Source organism: Myxine glutinosa, chromosome 2, assembly GCF_964187855.1.
Source record: "Myxine glutinosa chromosome 2, kmMyxGlut1.1, whole genome shotgun sequence".
NCBI lineage: Eukaryota > Metazoa > Chordata > Myxini > Myxiniformes > Myxinidae > Myxine > Myxine glutinosa.
Window position 1 is genome coordinate 95878445 of NC_136262.1, and position 20141 is coordinate 95898585.

Here is a 20141-nt window from a genome sequence, read left to right on the forward strand (position 1 = left end):
GCTTAGAGGCGTGTGTGCGTACCTCTGGGCCATCTTGTCAGCCAAATAATGTAAGTATGAAAAATTTTTCAATAAATTCCACATTTCTGTGCGACCTTCAGTCGAACGACAGGCATTGACAGCAGGTTCGTGAAGGACTTGGTCAAAAAACGTACCCAGTCTGAATGTTTCCATATCCAGTCAATGGCGAAACTGCAAATGGGGAATCCGCGAATGTCACGGATGGAAACCCTTACGTCATTTCCTCATTCTGCTTTAAACTCAATATCTATGTTTTCATTCCAAAAAGCATCATTCACCATTCCAATCACAAATTAATACTATGTTATTCATATATCAAAATATGATGTTAAATCACGATTGTATTGAGATATTATCAAACCAGCAAACAGTCATCATCTGTTCACTTCCAGATTCGGGAGCAAGGTCCGTGTCGATCACATTTCAAAATCATAATTGGATTGAGGAATTTCTGAAATCTCCTACTGCTGAGACCCCCAAAACGTTCCAGAGAAGGTTATTATATTTCCTTTTCGTAAAATATGCAACTGTAATGGTTACTAAACGCTATCCCCCTGTCATATGACCAGATCCTCAGCTCTGATTGGTGTACGTTTGTGAGGGACATACCTACTACATCCATACACCGGACAGACAGGCAAACGCTGTTCCAGATGGCATTGTCCTTCGGGCGAGGCGATAAAAACCAGCATATCAAGACGGAAAACACTTAATGCTTCCCTCCAGGAACCATAATAGCAAGAAAAATTAAATAATTGAAAAAAGGAAATAATCAATTAATCGAAGATTTAAAAAAAAAATCTAATAATTGAAAAATTTAAACTGAAAAATTTTAAATTGAAAAAATAAACCAAAAAAATTATAAGTAATTAAATATTCGAAAAAGTAAATATTTGAAAATTAAATAATTGAAAATTGAAAAAAGAATATTTGAAAAAAAAGAAAAAGAAAAAATTTAAATATTTTAAAAAATTAATAACGGGGAAAATATTCTTCAAATGTCAGGACACCATGGACACCAAGACGAAACACTTAATGCCTCCCTTTGTGAACCATAATGATAATTAAATAATTGAAAATAGAAAAATATTTAAAAAAAAAAAAAAAAGCAAATATTGGAATTGAAAATTGAAAACCAAAATTTAATGTGAATTTTTTTAAATAATAAGTAATTAAATAATTGAAAAAGTAAACACTTCAAAAAATTAATAATTGCAAATTTGAAGAACAACTCAAAATTTGGAAAAAATTAAATAAATAAAAATTGATAATTGAAGAAGAATATTTGAAAAAATAGAGAAAAGGTAAATAATTAAAGAATTTAAATATTAAATAAAAGGGAGAATATTAAAAAATCAGAACACCATGGACACCAAGACTAATCGCTTAATGCCTCCCTCTGGGAAAAGTAACTGTCTCAGGAATGTAACCAAAAATGGCTGCACGGACCACCCCATGCATACCCATGGCAGTGTACCTACAGACTACAGGGCACAACCACTTCGACACTTAACACCTGTTGATAGATCAGCCTCTCAAAGCATTACCAGAGCTCGGCATCCTGTACTACCTGCCATGTTGAATCTCCCATAATGAAGATCTGTCTATCTGTCTATCACTTCGCCATCGCAGTCAGGTCTGTGGTCTTTGTCTTCTACCGTCTGAGAAGCAAATCTATGTGTCTGAGATCACCGTGAAGAAAGCAATGCCTCGTCCAGCCATTCATAACTTTCTGGTCTTGTACCCTCTGCTCTTTCCACAATTTATCCTCCCCCCCCCCACCCCCCCCCCCCCCCGTCCTCCCTTTTTTCCCCAGGTTTCCACCATCAACCCCCTTTTAGCTGTCTGATGAGACTCCCTAAATCCAGGATCACTGCTCACCTCCATCATTCGTTCCTCTTTTCTCCCGCCTGTGGAACAAACTTCCACATCCTCTTCAATCTCATTCCTTCCTCCAGGTCTTCAAGACAGCCGTTTACCACCATCTCAGATCATCCCCCATCAGAGGCCAATTTCTACCCTCGTTTACCCCTCTTCACCCCAATCCCTCCTCCTTCTAATTTCCCAGTTTTCCCTCCTTGGAGTTTCCCTCTGTATCCATCTTGTCTACACCATGCACGTGTGTTTTCCGTCCTGTTTTTGTCTGTTACGTCCTGCTCCGTTCACTCCACTTGCTCTTCCACGAGCCTCGACTATGACGTATACAAAAACAACATTTAATAAAACAGGTGGCCATGACCTGCTATGTGTCTTTCCAGCACCCCTTCAGAGAGACAGAATTCATCATACCCCACAGGAAGTCTCGGACAAGAGCACAAGAAAGATGCGGAATAACTGCAACTAGAGATGGAAGAAAAATAGAGGAAGAGGTATTGATAGAGAAGAAGAAGAAGAGGTCTGGCTCGTGCCATTCACCTGAGACAAGGAAAAACCTGTTCACAAGACCACTGGAAAGGTGTGGATGATTTGGCCATGTGGAAAAAGGAATTTCCCTTCCCCCAACGATGTGACTACTCTTAGTCTGGCTTCTAGTCCGACCGATGTGACTAATCTTAGTCTGGATTGTAGTCCGACCGATGTGACTAATCTTAGTCTGGCTCCTCGTCCTACCGATGTGACTAATCTTAGTCTGGCTCCTCGTCCTACCGATGTGACTAATCTTAGTCTGGCTCCTAGTCCGACCGATGTGACTAATCTTAGTCTGGCCCCTAGTCCGACCGATGTGACTAATCTTAGTCTGGCTCCTCGTCCGACCGATGTGACTACTCTTAGTCTGGCTCCTAGTCCTACCAATGTGACTACTCTTAGTCTGGATTGTAGTCCTACCGATGTGACTACTCTTAGTCTGGCTCCTCGTCCTACCGATGTGACTAATCTTAGTCTGGCCCCTAGTCCGACCGATGTGACTAATCTTAGTCTGGCTCCTAGTCCTACCGATGTGACTAATCTTAGTCTGGCCCCTAGTCCGACCGATGTGACTAATCTTAGTCTGGCTCCTCGTCCTACCGATGTGACTAATCTTAGTCTGGCCCCTAGTCCGACCGATGTGACTAATCTTAGTCTGGCTCCTCGTCCTACCGATGTGACTAATCTTAGTCTGGCTCCTAGTCCGACCGATGTGACTAATCTGAGTCTGGCCCCTAGTCCTACCGATGTGACTACTCTTAGTCTGGATTGTAGTCCTACCGATGTGACTAATCTTAGTCTGGCTCCTAGTCCTACCGATGTGACGAATCTTAGTCTGGCCCCTAGTCATACCGATGTGAATAATCTTAGTCTGGCTCCTAGTCCTATCAATATGACTACTCTTAGTCTGGCTCCTAGTCCTACCAATGTGACTACTCTTAGTCTGGCTCCTAGTCCGACCGATGTGACTAATCTTAGTCTGGCTCCTAGTCCGACCGATGTGACTAATCTTAGTCTGGCTCCTAGTCCTACCAATGTGACTACTCTTAGTCTGGCTCCTAGTCCTACCAATGTGAATACTCTTAATCTGGCTCCTCATCCTACCGATGTGACTAATCTTAGTCTGGCTCCTAGTCCCACCGATGTGACTAATCTTAGTCTGGCTCCTAGTCCTACCGATGTGAGTAATCTTAGTCTGGCTCCTAGTCCGACCGATGTGACTACTCTTAGTCTGGCTCCTAGTCCTACCAATGTGACTACTCTTAGTCTGGATTGTAGTCCTACCGATGTGACTACTCTTAGTCTGGCTCCTAGTCCTACCGATGTGAATAATCTTAGTCTGGCTCCTAGTCCTACCGATGTGAATAATCTTAGTCTGGCTCCTAGTCCGACCGATGTGACTAATCTTAGTCTGGCTCCTAGTCCTACCGATGTGATTAATCTTAGTCTGGCTCCTAGTCCTACCGATGTGAATAATCTTAGTCTGGCTCCTAGTCCTATCAATGTGACTACTCTTAGTCTGGCTCCTAATCCTACCGATGTGAATAATCTTAGTCTGGCTCCTAGTCCTATCAATGTGACTACTCTTAGTCTGGATTGTCGTCCTACCGATGTGACTACTCTTAGTCTGGATTGTAGTCCTACCGATGAGACTACTCTTAGTCTGGCTCCTAGTCCTACCGATGTGACTACTCTTAGTCTGGATTGTAGTCGTACCGATGTGACTACTCCTTGTCTGGCTTCTAGTCCTACCGATGTGACTACTCTTAGTCTGGATTGTAGTCCTACCGATGTGACTACTCTTAGTCTGGCTTCTAGTCCTACCGATGTGACTACTCCTAGTCTGGCTCCTAGTCCTACCGATGTGCGTTCTTAGTCTGGCTCTTCATGACATTCATAACTGTCAAACCAATGATCAAACTTGTAACTGACAAGTACAGTTGTACAGGGTAATGTGACGTTAACACTGGAGAGGGAATGTTCTTCCCCACGCAGATCGCAAACATTCTCAACAATTTGTTAAAAATATAACATAATTAATTGTCCTTGTTTTCGTGATAATTAATTAATTTACACCGACGCAGACCGACCCCAGTCTTGAGCTCTTACTCTGGGTCTCCTACCTCTGGGTCTGAACAACGTCACAACTATCAGTTGTAATTGTCAATGCCTGTTACCAACGAAAAGTCTACACTGGAGGACCCTTTAGATAGCAGCAGCTGTCATGTATGCCTATGATCTACTATATAAGAGAGATGTCTGTCTGTGTGTCGCCATTTTTCTCAGAGATGGCTGAATGGATCTTCGTCAAACTTTCAGAGGTTCATCAGTGAGTGCCTGGGAATGTTTTAGGCCAAAAAAAATTTATGAAAAAAAAGATCGTTTTTCTGGAGTACAAAAAAAAAATCGCTCGATAGTGCCAAAGCCTTTTAAAATTAATGACAGTTATATACAAGTACACATTCGCATAAAAAAATACAAAACAATCACCAGACGTATGAACACAATTAAATCAAACAATTCCCGAAGTGTACAAAGTTTGTGTCTGTGTGTTAGTATAAATAAAAGGTAACATGTAGCAAGGCTTCTTCTTCTTTCTGATCGGCATCACAGTTAACGCAGAAACGGGGTGAACGCCACATTCACCCACCAGCATATATATGAACCCCCTTCCTCTCCTGCCTCCCAAACTCCCCCCCCCCCCCCCCCCACTCCCTCCCCCTTCCCCCACGTTTCCCCCACTCCCCTCGCTCCACCCCCTCCCCTCCTCCCCCCCCTCACCCCCCCCTTCCCCCACTCCCCTCGCTCCACCCCCTCCCCTCCTCCCCCCCTTCCCACCCTCCCCCGCCCAGCAACGCCGGGTACTTCTGCTGGTATGATATGCAATTAATATCTCATGTGCTCACGACACTGACGTCATAGTCGTGTTGATTTTTTTCCCCTCCACAATAAATCGCCATAAACCCCGCCCCTTCTGGCGGATAATCCCACGAGTACTCCGAAAAACTTTTCTGTAAAATGAGTAGACGGCTTCGCCCACACGTGGAGGGGATTCCCGGGTGTTTCCCTCCGCATGCGCAAAAAGGTCAATGTACTCTGGGAAAGGCTGCATGTGGCAGCGGGGTCTTGGTTAGCAAACTGAAGCTACACCTGAAGCCTTCAAACTTCAATAAGACCCCACGTGACCCGCAGGTGGTAATGACCTCCCCCCCCCCCCCCCCCTCCCACCCTCCCTGGCTGTTCAGCGCCACCCAACGGAATCCACTCCTGACCCACTGAGACACACATTGGGGGTGAGGAGCTGTCTGTGTGTCTCTTCCCTTACTCCTCCTTTCCCATTGCGTCACGTTCACATATGTCGTCACAGAAACTGCAACGGTGGCATCAGAAGGACAGAGAGGGGCTGCGGTTTGGACTTGGGTACGACAAAGAGCGAGTGTGAAGTTGAAGGAAAAGGGCTGGAGATGCTGGTGGATCCTTCAACCTTGTCCATCTTGGTGACTTTATGACTCGACTGAACAATAATAAAAGGTGAGAAAGTGAGAACAACCCTAAATAATACGTACAATATCGGCATACGTCATAAATATTATGATTGAGATCATGAGCGTCTAAATCGTGCACCTCTGAGCATCCGAGCAACAATCTGGTCGTGCAACCGCCGTCCGCTTCGGTGCCAGCAAGGGGGGTGCATTGCGGAGCACGCCGACCATCGGTGTATGACGTTAAGGTGGCTGTCTCGATGACATTAAGTTCAAGACCACCTGGACTATTTAACGGGGACCTTGGAGCCGGCACCCTGGCTAAATTTTACAATTAAAAACAAGAAAGAGCAATCAGATTGCAGACCCTCGCCAGGGTGTGTTTTTAGTGTTTTTAAAAGGTTTTGTGGTGCCCAAAACAAATATGGCGCCCAAATCACGTGACCGATGACATCATTTTTTTCCCTCCGCCAATTTATCCATAAATGATGCTCAAGAAATTTCATCTTCATCGGATGAAGTTTTGTACTTGTCGAATTATGACATCATAATGGAAGCACCTATGACATCATCATTAACATATTTTATTCCCCATGGAGAGTTCTTTACAACGAGCCATGTCTCAATTTTTTTTTATTCAGCGCTTTCGGAGCTATAGAGGTGCAAAGTTTTTCGGTTTTTCCAAGATGGCGCCCGTAATACATGACCTATGACGTCATAACTATCATAAAAAAATTCTACAGGTGGAGTTGCACCTATGGTGAAAATTTCCTGTCAATCTGACCAACGGTTGCAGAGAAAATCATATTTATTATGTGCGGACAAACAGACAGACAGAGACAGACAGACAGACTCAAATGCAATGCCCTCTCCTCTGGCGAGGGTAAAAATGTACCGTTGTACAACTATCTATGGTTCATCAGGACTCTTCCTGATCTGTAACTGTTTTGAGGCCCCACGGAAGACCTGAATATGAACAATGTGCCTCAAAAGCTGCAGATCGAATCTGATAAACATGGAGTAAAGGTCACGAGTCCACGACCGATCCGACCCATTGCCTCGCACGTCATTTGTAGTACGTAAGAATGACACCAGGCCTGATTAGTAAGTTTGTGGCCGAACATTGTTATACATCGACCCGATACTCCTCTGGGGGCATCGGGACGTCCATGAATGGTGGTGACATGAGAACCGAATCTGCTGTTTGAACTGAATACCGCCGGTACCGCAAACTTTATTCACAAAGTCCGTACTAACATACAAGTATAAACAAAAGGTAACAAGTTCGGTGTAAAAGGTTAAATTTTCTGCAAAATAACATCTTGAAACATATTGGGCAAAATGTCCACACAAAAATTGACTAAAAATGTGGCTCAAGTCCGATCACGAACTTAATGAACACGAACTTAATGATCACGAACTTCATGATCACGAACTTCATGATCACGAACTCAATTATCATGAACTCCATGATCACGAACTTAATCAGCAGGTTTCTTTGTTTGTTTGTTTTTTCCATCGATTCATCCAATTAATGGAAATTGTTTATGTTGATGTATGAAACATGTTAATGATCACAAACTTAATGATCACGAACTTAATGAAAACAAACTTCATGAAAACAAACTTCATGAAAACAAACTTCATGATTACATTTCTTTGTTTGTTTGTTTTTTCCATCGATTTCTCCAATTAATGAAAATTGTTTCTGTTGATGTATGAAACATGTTAATAATCACAAACTTAATGATCACGAACTTAAAGAAAATGAACTTAATGAAAACAAACTTCATGATTACATTTCTTTGTTTGTTTGTTTTTTCCATCGATTTCTCCAATTAATGAAAATTGTTTCTGTTGATGTATGAAACATGTTAATAATCACAAACTTAATGATCACGAACTTAAAGAAAATGAACTTAATGAAAACAAACTGAATGATTACATTTCTTTGTTTGTTTGTTTGTTTTCATCGATTTATCCAATTAATGAAAATTGTTTCTGTTGATGTATGAAACATGTTAATAATCACAAACTTAATGATCCCAAACTTAAAGAAAATGAACTTAATGAAAACAAACTTAATGATAACATTTCTTTCTTTGTTTTTTTCCCATCGATTTATCCAATTAATGAAAATCGTTTCTGTTGATGTACGAAACCTGTTAATAATCACAAACTTAATGATCCCTAACTTAAAGAAAATGAACTTAATGAAAACAAACTTAATGATTACATTTCTTTCTTTGTTTTTTTCCCATCGATTTATCCAATTAATGAAATCGTTTCTGTTGATGTACGAAACCTGTTAATGATCACAAACTTAATAAAAATGAACTTTATGAAAACAACCTTAATGATCACATTTCTTTGTTTTGTATTTTTCCATCGATTTATCCAATTAATGAAAATTGTTTCTGTTGATGTATGAAACATCTATCTATAATTCCATTAATCTCTGTGTGTATGTGTGTATGTGTGTATGTGTGTATGTGTGTATGTGTGTATGTGTGTTTGTATGTTTGTCTGTGACCGCTGTTTCTCGACAACCACGGGTCCGATATACTTTAAACTTGCCAGGTATATTGCTGGGGACCCGAGGATGTGCCTTTTCAAGGTTTGAAATTAATCGGACAAGTACTTACCGAGCTATGGCGATTTAGCCGTTCACCGTTCGCTTTGGCGTTGCGAATGGACCAAACCATTGCATGTAAATAGAGGGGGGGGGGGGTTCTGTGGTCGTTGCGAATGGACCAAACCATTCATGTAAATAGAGGGGGGGGGTTCTGTGGTCGTTACTGCCACGTGGTTTCAAAGTTTTTTTTTGTTGTTGTTGTTTGCACGCATGTTTTTTTGCACCCACGTACGGGCACGCCCTAGGATGTTTACACACACACACCCCTACACAAATTTTTTTTTTTTTTTTTTTTGGCAAGGAACGGGCACCCACGTACGGGCACGTCCTAGCTTATATATAGTACGGGCATGCCCTAGTGTTAATAATCACAAACTTAATGATCACGAACTTAATGAAAATGAATTTAATGAAAACAAACTTAATGATTACATTTCTTTGTTTGTTTGTTTTTTTCCATCGATTTATCCAATTAATGAAAATCGTTTCTGTTGATGTATGAAACATGTTAATAATCACAAACTTAATGAAAATGAACTTTATGAAAACAAACTTAATGATCACATTTCTTTGTTTTGTATTTTTCCATCGATTTATACAATTAATGGAAATTTTTTTGTTGATGTACCAAAGCTGTAATCACGTGTTGTTTTTCTACCCAATTAACCAATGGTAATGCTTTGGGATTGATCGATTTAAGCAGTTATTTTAACGTTTTATCGATAAATTCATACAATCAAAAACATCACTGATCGATTTAACTACTTAAGTAAATGTTTAATAATTATACAACAATAAATTAAACTGAGATGTGTTCCCCCCCCCCCCCCCCCCCATTGATTCGACCAAATTATGTTTTATTCGGTCTGGTTATTATTAATTGTGTTTGTTTTATTCCGATAGATCGAACCAAACATGGGGCTATTTCAATCAAAGTTTAATCAAAAGCCATTTTGTACTCGGGATATACTTTTTTTGATGGATTTAACCAAACACTAGGGCATGCCCGTACTATATCTATATCTAAAATTATATCCCCCCCTCTATTTACATGAAATGGTTTGGTCCATGAAATGTTTTGGTCCATTCGCAACGCCAAAGCGAACGGCGAACGCTTTACATGAAATGGTTTGGTCCATGAAATGTTTTGGTCCATTCGCAACGCCAAAGCGAACGGCGAACGGCTTGCGAGTACAGTGACAATCCCCCCGGGGTTTTAATTAGTTTTAAAACATCGTTTAACGCCAACATAGCGCCAACATAGTTTGCCGACGGGAAATAAATGAATACGCTCTCAAATGTGCCATCCGAGGCAGAGTGTGTTCGCCACGTTCGGCACACGCGATAGCTCGCTGCTCTCTGATTGGTTGAATCGTTTTTTGGACATAGCTCGGTAAGTAATTGTCCGATTAATATGAAACCTTGAAAAGGCACATCCTCGGGTCCCCAGCAATATACCTGGCAAGTTTCAAGTATATCGGACCCGTGGTTGTCGAGAAACAGCGGTCACAGACAAACAAACAAACGTACAAACAAACAAACACACAGAGATTACTGGAATTATAGATAGATGAGAGTCATGGAAGAAGACAAGCAAGAAGGAGTAGAGGAAGGAGGGGGCAAGCGAAGAGGTGAGGAATGGGAGGGAGGGTATGAGTAACAAGAGAGGAAAGAATATGGGAGTGGTGGACCTCCCACTTCAATGGAATTATTTCGTTATTTTGTAAATTCATGACTTTGTTCTTTCACAATTTGAAGTATCGCAATTGTAATAATTTATCTTTTACCGACATGGATCTTATGATGTATGTTTGCTTAACCACACGTGTAAGGGAGTGGTGAGGAGGAGGGGGTGGGCGGAGGCATTCAAAGTTATAGGACTGGGATGCTCACCATGATCCAAGACATGCCATTAATATATATATATGTATATATATATATTGTTGCGGAACTCAACGTCGGCCTTCCCCCTTATCAAGGGGGGATTAATCCCCTTGTCTTTTATTGAGCCGACGTGATCCGGGGCTATGACGTTCCTTCCGGTCAGCGATGGGTAGGGTCATAGGCCGAATTCCTAATACCTAATTACCAACGCCTCCCGGGAAGCAAGGAAATAACCCCGCCCGAACCACGGTTTTAGTGGAAACGCCGAGCGATAGCGAGCCGTGATTCGGGCCGTTAACAGGTACTAAACCCGATCCGAGCGGTTGTAATCGTGCCATGTTTACCCAATGGAAGAAATCACTAATACGGTCGGATTAAGAAGAAAGGAAGAACAGATTGGTTTATTAACACTTTGTACAATAAGAAGAAGAAGAAAACACAGTGCAGCCTTAATCACAGTCTTAACTTATCCCTGGACAAACGGGCCCGCACACACACAGACACACTCACACGGGGATGTAGATGGTCAGGGTTTATGGTCCAGGGATGATGTCCACAGCTCGTTCTCTGGGTCCCCGACTCGTACCGCGAAGAAGTTGGTAGGACAGATGGCGTTCCCCGCGTGCCGTTGGCGCGGATCGGACAATTATCAGGGAAAGGTGAGCTAGGCTGGGCGGTTACTGTGCGGCTTAGCCGCATACGTAATAAACGAACCGGCTGGGCGGTTATACTGGCGGTCTCGGCCGCGTGCGTAATAGTCGGCAGCTCGAACGCACTGCTTAATCGTTCTCCTCACGAGGCCTCTTTGCACAGTCCTCAACAAGCCAACCTTTCAACGAGTGCAGTTGCATCAGTCCTTTCGCACGAGAGTCCTCCTTCACCTCTTGATACCAGCGCTTTTGCATAAGTCCTCTGGAAGGGCTTTGCGTGCGCGATTATATAGCGCCGCCCAGCGAACCCTCTCGAATCTGCCAGCCACGTTCTCACCACGCCCCTTAAGCCATGCCCACTGAGCCCTGGTTGGTTGTTGGCCCTTACCGGCTCCGCCCTGACGTGCTGCTTGACGTGGCCACACCCCCAACCTCACGCTCCGCCCCCCTTTTCCAGGCCTACCTCGTGGCATTTGGCTGGTTTGAGCATCCTAATGCGAGGGGCAATAGGGCGCAGACTGGATGGTGCGCAATTGGGAATGGGGCACAGACTGGATGCTGCCCAACGAGGTCGATTGGAGGGTGGGCTGCAAAATGAACGAGGCCTACTCTTATTTATTTCTTTACACAATGCAGGTATTACTATTGGAAATGGCCTTATCTCACATATACTATGACATAACTAATGTTCTAAGGTGGCCTACGTGTTGCATGTGGACTAACTATGGGGGCAAACCTTTAACCTTTTATTGATCACATATGTACATTCTCAGAACCGCAACAATATATATATATATATATATATATATATATATATATATATATATACAGACTTGGCATTTAATATGGAATATTTTTTTTGTGGGGGTGAACTTACTTTTCAAGATGTCTTAGAACCAAAAGTTCATTGGAATTATGTTGAAATTATTCTAGATCTTGTTAATGTGACCTTTAAAAGAAACAAAAACCACATTTGACATTTCGAAACAAATAAATTGATCCTTAAAAATTTATGTAAACTGATATCGAACTCAATTCATGGACAGTACTGTGTTAAACTTCTGTACATTTTCCAGAAGTATCTTTATTTTGCACATTAGCCAAATTTTTTTTTAACAAAAACAAAAGTTAAATTACGACTGGGATTACAGACAGTAAAATTACAGTTCAGTACTTCTTGTAACCCCCACGAGCATTCAGGAGAGCACGTACACGTTGAGGCATGCTGTTCACGAGATTTGCCAAGGTTTGGACAGGAATCGCTTGCCATGCAGTGACAATAGCCTGCTGCAATTCACGCACAGAGGTCGGCTGCTGGTCCAAGTGGTCGATTTGACGCGTTAATTCTGCCCACAAGTTCTCTATCGGATTCATATCCGGGGACATGGCAGGCCACTCAATATGCTCTACACCACGGTCAGCAAGAAAGTGTTGGATCATGCGAGCACGATGAGGCCGTGCATTGTCATCTTGGAAGACAAAGTTTCCTCGAAAGGCTGCACGAGCAAATGGAAGCAATGTTTCTTCCAGAATGGCCCTGTACTTGAACTGGTTCAGGTTTCCATTCAGAACAACCAGGTCAGTTTTGCCCCCTGCATGAAAAGCAGCCCAAACGGTCACCCCACCACCTCCAGCTTGGACTCTTGGCACTATACAATCTTCGTTGTAGGCTTCATGCACTTGTCTGCACACTTGGACGTGGCCATCTTGACGATAGACCAGAAATCTAGACTCGTCACTGAAGATCACATGATTCGAGTGTCCTGGCTGCCATTGACGGTGCTCTCTGGCCCACTGCAATCGGCGCTGGCTGTGTTGTCTGGTCAGGCGTGGCTTTCTCAGGGGATGCCTGGCACGATAGCCTGCTTGAACCAGTCGTTGGTTGACTCGCCTTCTGGATACAGGCACATTTGTCAGTTGCTGCCACTCAGCCCTAAGCCAATTAGCTGACTTGGTTCGGCCATTGCGGACTAACCGGTGCAGCTGGCGATCATCCCTCCTTGTGGTTCTGCGGGGACGTCCTGGCCTCGGTATTGGAGTAGGGACACCCCTCTGAGCATTTCGTTTCAGGATCTTTGACACCTGACCTTGAGTGATGCCATACTGCCGAGCAATAGCCAGCTCTTTCATGCCGTAATTTCGTAAAGCCACCACTCCATGACAAACAGCATTGTCAAGTTGACGGACCATCTCCAGAGGAAGCGGCAATAACTTTTGTAGACGTGCAGCAGTTGTTTTCCACTAATACAGAACGCAACAACCCTTGTATACCCGACTGTGAAGCCAATCGTCAAATGCACCTTTCCGTACATTTTGCCACGCCACCTGTGATATAATCCTGTTGTTGACTTCTTGCTGCGACAGACAATCAGTGACATGGTTCTTTTAACAAATAAATCACCAAAGTGTAAAAGAAACTCACCAGATTGATATACTGAGTTAAGAAAATAAACCCAAGTCAAGAAAAAAAAAAAATTCCATATTAAATGCCAAGTCTGTATATATAATTTTAAAATGTGCACATATAAATATTTCTTTATATATAGTGTGTCCATAAAGTGTTATTGCAAATTTAAACATTCATAACTTGATGTACACATGATAGAGACAAACTGTAAATGGTGCAGCAAAGCATAATTCATGAAGTTTTTTTAAAAATCAATATAGTTCAAATGTTTCGGCTTCAACATCCAAAACCATTCAACATCCAAAATTAAAAGAATTCCAAATTCAACATCCAACATCCTTCAACATCCAAAGCATTCATCCAACACCTTGATCTTTTCTACCCCCGTTAATTCACCCAGATCCACTTTTTTGAAATACCGACTTCTCTCCTGGAAGTCCAAGCAGTGTCCATGTGTTTTTTTGTTTTTTTTTACCTTCCCCCCCCTTCCCATGCCTCCTCCCCACAAGCCCTCTACCTCCCACAGATCTCCCTGCTCTCCATCTTGTGTGCTCCCTTTATCATATGTTTTATGTGTCAGTTTGGCTTTTTGTGATCAATGTTAGCTCTTACACGAGCCTCGATTTTGTATACAAAAAAACAAAAACATAACTATCTTCTGTCGTACATAGTTCAATCCGATTTTTCAACCGGTTGAAAACATTCTCCAGTTGCTGCTGAATGGAGTATGGAGTATGGGATCTTTGCTCATTAAGACAACTTAAACAATTCAGGGCAATTACACCCCATAATAGAGATTATGAGAGGCTTTATTGAAATTTTCTCAGATAAGGAAGTGGATTCATATTTTTTTTCTGATAAGGGAAGATAATTCATATCGTCCAATAATGCAATAATGAGAATTATTCACATGGAGACAACAACAACCTAAGGAGTAGAAAGAAAACCGATTTACAAAATAAGGCGTCTATACAAAAATAAAAAACACACAAAAGGCCTGTGGCCTTTATCAATTTTTTTTCTTCACTGTACTTCCTTTATTTCAGTAAAGCATGAACAGATATCCTGGGCCTGGTGGGAAAGCTCAGAGATATGTGCACTCACCTTTGAGTTGCCCAATCTCCGTTCAATTCCGAGTTATAAACAATCACCCTTATGTTTCCCAAGCCAGGTGCCCTGGTACCTATTGACGACTAGGCATAGTGTGCCACACCCTGGCCAAATTGCTACTGCGATAGATACTTCTTTATGGTGTATAGTAAACTAGCAGAAGTACCCGACGTTGCCGGGTGGGGGAGGGGGAGGGGAGGGGTGGAATAGGGGGTGGGGGGGGAATGGGGGGAGGAGGTGGAAGAGTAGGGGGAGAGGGGGGAGGGGGAAGAGGGGGGAGGGGAGGGGAGGATGGGAGGGGGAAGAGGAGGGGAGGGGGTGAGGGGGAAAGGGGGGGAGAGGGGAGAAGGGGGGAAGAGGAGAAGTGGGGAAGAGGAGGGGGGGAGAGGGGAGAAGGGGGGAAGAGGAGAAGTGGGGAAGGGGAGGGGGGGAGGCAGGAGAGGAAGGGGGTTCATATATATGCTGGTGGGTGAATGTGGCTCACGTTTCTGAGTTAAGTGTGATGCCGATCAGGAAGAAGAAGAAGCCGTACTACCAAATTCGTACACTTCCGGAATTGTTTGATTTATTTGTATTCAAATGACTGGTGATTGTTTTTTATTTATTTATACGAATGTGTACTTGTATATAACTTTCATTAATTTTAAAAGGTTTAGGCACTATCGAGCGATTTAAAAAAAAAATCTCCAGAAAAACGATCTTTTTTTTCATATTTTTTTTTGCTGAAAACACTCCCAGGCACTCACTGATGAACCTCTGAAAGTTTGACGAAGATCCGTTCAGCCAACTCTGAGAAAAATGGTGACACAGACAGACACACACACACACACACACACACACACACACAGACATCTCTCTTATATAGTAGATTTCTGCATCAATTTATAGATTGGCTTAAAAAAAATAAATCAATAGCTGCAGTTTCTTACTTGAGCCACCACGTCCTGCCGATCCAAGATGGAAGCTGCTTCGAGGATTTGCTATAAGGAGTTGTTAAAGCACGTATCCTCAACCGCGCAACACTTGTACGTGCAGCAAGGAAGAGTCTCGCCTCGTGCTTTGTGAAGTTGGTGACACAGGTAAAGTAGATGCTCGGAGCCGCAGGTGACCGTCATGACTGTGACACCGCTGTGGGAAGAGATTCAGCTCCATCTGTGGAATCTCTTTTGCAAAACCAGCGTTGCCATCTTGTCATGAAACACCCAAACAATGAATGTGCACAAAGTGTTCAATGCGTGAACGTGTTTTTGTCTTGTCTGAAGTTGTCCTCCACTTTCCCATCAATATCCCAGTGAATCGCCAACCTGCTGTTGTGAAGCAAGCAAACAGTGACGCAGCACCTCAAAGCAAATTGTTTGTTGGAAGACATGAACGCCGGTTATCCAACCTGCGTAGACTCGTTAAGGCGTAATTCCCCATTCACTCATTCGTATTGTGACGTAATAGTCGGAAAAAAAATCGAAAAGAAATTCAGAAAAAAGTAACTTTTTCCATGAAGTTAGACATTTCATGCCAATGTTTTTTTTTTTTTGTTTTTTTACACAGTGCAAGACAGATCTTTAATAGACTCATTATTCATGAACACCAAATACCGTGTTTCGTTTGGTAAATATCAACATAATACTGCAATATACAGCTTCGGGACCCATCACCCATCCTTGAAACAGACCGCCTCAATTAAAGCTGACTTCTTTAATGGCCCCAATCACCCCCACCTTATTGCGGGGTCAGCCAGGGAAAGTATTTGGCCCACGTTTTCCACAAACCGAATGGCAAGGTCCGACGTTCCACTGCGGGTGGCAGGAATTCGTAATTTGGTCAGCGTGTTGGTGATAACTTGGCGTGGAATGGGTATTATTGAGCACCAGAAGTTTGCGACATTTCCTTCACATTGGACCTTCTAAATGGTGCGGAAATGCTCTTCAGAGTCTAGACTCAATGACAATAAATTAGATGTACTAGCAACGGTACCCGCCCTATGGGCGGGGCTTCAATTGGGAGGCCCAAATGAAAAGGCAAAATATCAGAAATTGAAGGCTTTTTTTATTTTAAACGATTCATATAAACATCCGTTGAATCATATCACACGCAAATCATCAAAATCTAAACAGTATTTGTAGAATTTCAATAGAAGCCACATCACTGCTCATATCGGTAAATATTATTCCATCGTGTTTGGAAAAACTGGAAAATTGGAAAATTGGAAAAACAACATAGCCTAATTTACTCCAAGGGGTCCCAGGATTACCCACCCAAAATGTCGTTGCGATCGATTCAGCCGTTTTTGCGGTACATGGGAACAGACAGACAGATAGACAGCCAGACCGACAGACATTTGGTGAATTATAATAAGATACATTTGTGCTAGTTGTAGTTAAATTATAATAAATTTTAATTCATTTCTTCATCTTGCAGGCACAGCGTCTTGGCTTGGACTGCGCACAGCTTCTCCAAATATGATGCAGGAAGAGTCGTGCATGGAGCCTGCATTTCTCCTCGCTTGCGGACAATTGAACGAACAGCAGTGCAATCGTCAAAATAGGAATCCAGATCAGCAACACAACGACAGTCAACAACCAAATTGTATGCCCTACCCTCATCATCCTCAGCAGCAAAACGACCGGGTGAACCATAAGGGACCACCCGTGATGATCCAGCAGGGACTTGAGTTCTCGCCAGGAGCGAAAAAGGATCCGTGTTATTTGGAGAAACGAAGGAGAAACAACGAGGCTGCGAGACGATCACGCGAACGGAGAAGGTTCAACGACCTCGTGATGGAGAGCCGAGCGCTTGCGCTGGTGCGAGAGAACACGCGTCTGCGCCACGAGATCCTCACACTTCGTGCGCAATGCAGTGTCGACTCGTCCACATCTATTGCTTTATTTCATGAAGTTACAACCAGAGGGAGCACAAGTGTAGATCCGAATATGTCCTGGAAGCACCTACTTCACTTTTCGAAGAGCGACCCAAATAACAGGGAGTTCGGTGCATTTGGAACACCAGAGACCCAAGACCACTTATCCTACGACGCAGAGCCTGAAGAGTTTCTGAAGGTAACAGAAGAAATCTGCAAAGGAAGACCCATTGAGGTACCTCGTGAAGCGTGCCAGACCGAAGTGGCTCCTCCAAAAGAGAGGATGAAAGATAGGTCTCGGAGGGCGACGTTGGTGAGTGTGGGAGGTGGGAGCGCGTTGCCACACAAACTGCGAATCAAGACCCAGATCCTTCAATCTGAGTCACGTGATGACACCTCATCGCTGCCACTGAACTGAGGATGTACACCGGGAAGATAAAACACCAAGAGATTGGACATTCAGCGTTATGCCCACAGTGGGAATTTGGAAAGATGATGCAAATTTAATATTAACCGGGGTTAAAAACACAAACTGAAGAAATGATAGAAATTTTTACAATACCTTCAGGACACTGGCTCAATGACTTTTAATTTTAACAATCACTATGTAGGCCTGAGACGAAAAATGTGAGGGCCATTTCAAATTGGACCTCGACTATTGTTCAAAACAAAGTTTGTAGGCCTTTATAACCCAGACTGTGCAGGCAATCAATATGTTAATCTAACCAGGCTGGACGTTTCCATTGACCAGAAATTACAATTCACTGTCCAACCCTGTTCAGGTTATAACACTTGCTGCCATCTTGATTCTCCAGCATGTGCATTAAACACGTGATTATGGGTCTTGGTTACAATTGGTACAAAAAAAAAAAGCTTCAATAATCATATCTACACACATTTCTCTGCTTTTTATAAACAAAAGCTCTTACCAAATATTCACCACCCTCGTAATTATGTCTACTTAAGTCAGATATCTTGTTACTTCATTTAGGATCAAAAAGGCTTGGGTGAGTAAATTGACATAGATGTCAAAAGGGCATTTGCAAGTTTGTGGTACAATCCAGTTTCCTTGTCAAAAGTAATACAATTCCCAATGAGATGATACAGAACTTTGGGGAGTGGTATATAGACTATTGTAGATTTGAGATTCAATGATGTATCTTAAAGTCAGTATATTGGCAAACTGGCGAGTACACTAACAAACGGACCGATCATCATTGCTTCTCATATCCATTTGTGAACTGGTGCAGCTAATAAGACTGAGCATTTAGTTCAGAGCCTTGACAAATTTATAGATTCCAGTAGATCTGAGAATGAACGTGCGGACTCTCACACTGACACACAGACCGATTACCGCAGCCCCTCCCATCTGATCGGGAATGGGCAAGTCCAATAATCAATATCCCATGAACATGTGCAATAAATCTCACAAATGTGTACGGCATGATGTACAATGTATGACGGCATGATGGCAAGCAGTACAATATGAAGACCAAGCATTTTTAGGGTCATGTTAAAAACATGGGGTAGGCCATACATCTGATATTTTGTTGGATAGGGGGAAAGCATGTTAAGTTTGAAGAATTCGTCGTATTATGCATATTCTTGGTAAATACAATTTTTTAAATGTCGATTTCAAACCAAATATCAATCTCAAGCAGTATGAATCATGCAATGACTCATTCAGAATGCCACACTGCCTACACAGTATATACATATGATGGCATCTGCATATCAAATCATGAAAAGAGATGAAAAATAGTATAACACCAGCAAGTAGGCCACTGTGGGTAACCCACAGGCATAGACATGTGTGACATTCGGACATCTTGAGCTGGAATGCGAGATGCTGCACGTCGAGTTTTCCAAAATGGGTACTGCCAATTCATCAGATCCTGAAATTATGTAATCTACACAATTTATTTATTTCATATAATATGTGAATACATGTCCATGCACATGGTAAATACACATTGATAATACATCCGAGATATCTGAAATGGCTTTGTTTAATGCTTTGGTTTGAACCTGTGCTTAAAGAGCCACAGACACAGAAAATCATGTTTCCTTCAATTAATTCATATTGCTTCACTTAACACTTAATCGTTCTTTTTTTTTTTTGAATAAATGTCTTGGAAAGAAAATATAAATGTTTTTGGTATCCTTTTACACTCAATTGGCCCCAAAAAATCCTGCCCCCCCAAAAAAACAGTGATTTTATTACCCATGTGACCCGCGACGTCATCTCGAGGATAGTTTAGCTGCGGGTAGATTTTATAATGATTTTGACGATCAGAGGATTGTTGATCAGAAAGATCTCAGTCAAATACACTTTCTGACGAGTCTGAAATAAGTTGTGCGGCCATTATCCGTTGCGTGCTGCAAAACCTTTCGCTCGATGACGTCACGCATCATGAACATCATGAACATCGCTATTGTTAGGGGCGGTACCTGACGGATTTGCTTTTTTAACCGCAACACCTCAAAAAATGATGACAACAAGTACAGATACATTCAAAGTACACCGCCCCGATGCCAAATAAATAAATATCCTCCAGCGCAGCATTGCCGGGGCGCCTTCGGAGATACCACCGTGCAGCTCGTAGAGATTGTATTGGCAGGGAGAGGTGTACAATAATTGATTTATTAATTGAATCATTAAAATCAATAAATAGTGATCATAAAATATTTT

General features: G+C 42.4%; 1 long non-coding RNA gene across 1 annotated transcript in view; it reads left to right on the forward strand.

Annotated features, from left to right (window-relative positions):
- LOC137421557 (uncharacterized) overlaps positions 1 to 19503 on the forward strand; it is a 68412-nt gene extending 48909 nt beyond the window's left edge. Inside the window, exons 2-3 of the long non-coding RNA XR_010983365.2 lie at positions 5795 to 5958; positions 17011 to 19503. This is a non-coding gene — a long non-coding RNA (uncharacterized LOC137421557). The remainder of the gene's footprint in view (positions 1 to 5794; positions 5959 to 17010) is intronic.
- The last annotated feature ends 638 nt before the right edge of the window (positions 19504 to 20141 follow it).